Genomic DNA, 1759 nt, shown 5'->3' on the forward strand with positions numbered 1-1759 from the left:
GAGAAATTAGCTCCTGGCCCGGCCGCCGGGCTCGGGCTCGCTGCAGGCCATCCACCTTCTCTGCCAGGAAGAAGGCTCCCGAATGGCCCCGAAGGCACAACGGCGAAAACAAGGGGATCCTCGCCGAGCACGGGCCAGGGGACCCGCCGAGCACGTGCCCAGGCTGTGGGTCCTTCCTCGGTGAGACTCGGCCGCCGTGCAAGGAAGCCCAGGCAGGTGGCATCCTCGGGTCCGAGCTGGCAGCGGGGCCGGGCGCTGCCCTGAGGTTGTCTGCGCTCCCTGCAGCCTCCCTGCTTAGTCCCCTTAACTCAGCCCCCCACACACGTCTCTCACACCAGCGCGCTCCCCTCCTGCTCCCCGCCTGCGGCAGGAGGCCTCAGCCCCCGGGTTTGGGGATTTTGCTCAAACCTTATTGCTCTGAGTTTTACTCTAAAGCAGAGGTGGGCGGCGGCCTCGCCTTCTCTCTGTCTCCGTCTGTCCGGTGGGTCGAGGCGGTGAGCTCGGGCGGCTGCTCATGGGGTACGAGGCCGCCCGGCAGGGAGCAGGCAGCCCCCTCCCCCAGGGAGCGCCCTTCCCGAAGGTGCCAACCTTGGCGCTTCGCAGACTCGGACCGGTCATGAAGGGAGGTGACAGTCGACTAAGTCCTGCAGCTCCCAGGTACTTCATGGCAGTGAGATTTCCAGAGGTGCCACCAGCAGTCCAGGTCCTGGCCCTTCAGGGGACTGAGGCCAGGCTACCCCTTCAGGTGGGGGACAGAGAGCTCAGAAGAGTTGGGAACAATGCATGCCACCGAGACGCCATGGCGGTGCACGTGGGGTCACCACTAAGGAGGGCCAGTCCTGCCTTGGTGGGAGCCTGGGGGCCACCAGGCGGGGAGGGCGCAGGGCAGGGGCGGCGGGCGGCTGACAGCCCTGGTTCCAGGTCCAGGGTCAGCTTCCCTCACTGCCGCGGGTAGCCCAGGTCAGCCGCCCCCCCCCTTCTAATCAGCGGAAAATATGGCAAAAAACAAAAGCCACAGAAAAACCAGCCAAGCTCCAGTGACTTTTGGATTTAAACGGATTTATTTTGTTTGTTTTCTTTCCTTTCCTCAGTTTCGTAGCAAATGAAAAAAGAACCTAACAAAACGCAATGACACAACAAAACTCGAGCTGAGCTGCCGCCGACCTGCTCCCAGGCTCCGCAGGGCGGGGTGCGGAGGAGCGGGGCCCAGCGGCTTCCCGCCCTCCCTCCCGCTCGTCCGAAAGGCGATCGGGCTTTAAAAAGATCCCACGAACAAACGAAACGCAACTTAAGTTAAAATAAAAACACTTTCTTCACCCACCCCCATGCCAGGAGATTCAAGCCAAAACCTCCTCTTAAAAATTTTTTTTTTCTACTAGAAATTCTGTGCATTACTTTTTCTTTCATTTCTCTTAAAGGTTAAAACAAGATAGATCCCCGGGGAGGCAGGAATACGGTCTGGTGCACAGAGGAGGAGCAGCGCGGGAGTCTGCGCCCGCCCCACCCCCGCCCCCCGGGGCGCGCAGCCTCTGGGTCCTGGGCTTGGGGACAGGGCGGGGCGGGCGGGCAGGAGGGCAGGAGGGCAGGCAGGGGCCGGGCTCCTCCAAGCGAGCGACACATGTGCTGGGACACGGACGTCCGAGGGTGACCCCGGCGGGAGGGAGAGAGTTTCTTTCGGGGCTTTCTTTTCTAATCGCCGAGCAAAATAAATAAAAATACTTTGAAAATAAGACGGCTTTAAAGAGGAGGAGTAAAAAAG

The 1759-nt window shown here is 60.7% G+C and overlaps 1 protein-coding gene across 1 annotated transcript in view; it reads right to left on the minus strand.

Annotated features, from left to right (window-relative positions):
* MAFA (MAF bZIP transcription factor A) overlaps positions 1-1759 on the minus strand; it is a gene marked incomplete at its 5' end in the record, with an annotated part of 9573 nt that overhangs the window by 6813 nt on the left and 1001 nt on the right. The gene's annotated exons all lie outside the window — the stretch shown is intronic.

This window comes from Pteropus alecto, unplaced genomic scaffold, assembly GCF_000325575.1.
Source record: "Pteropus alecto unplaced genomic scaffold, ASM32557v1 scaffold105, whole genome shotgun sequence".
NCBI classification, from domain to species: domain Eukaryota; kingdom Metazoa; phylum Chordata; class Mammalia; order Chiroptera; family Pteropodidae; genus Pteropus; species Pteropus alecto.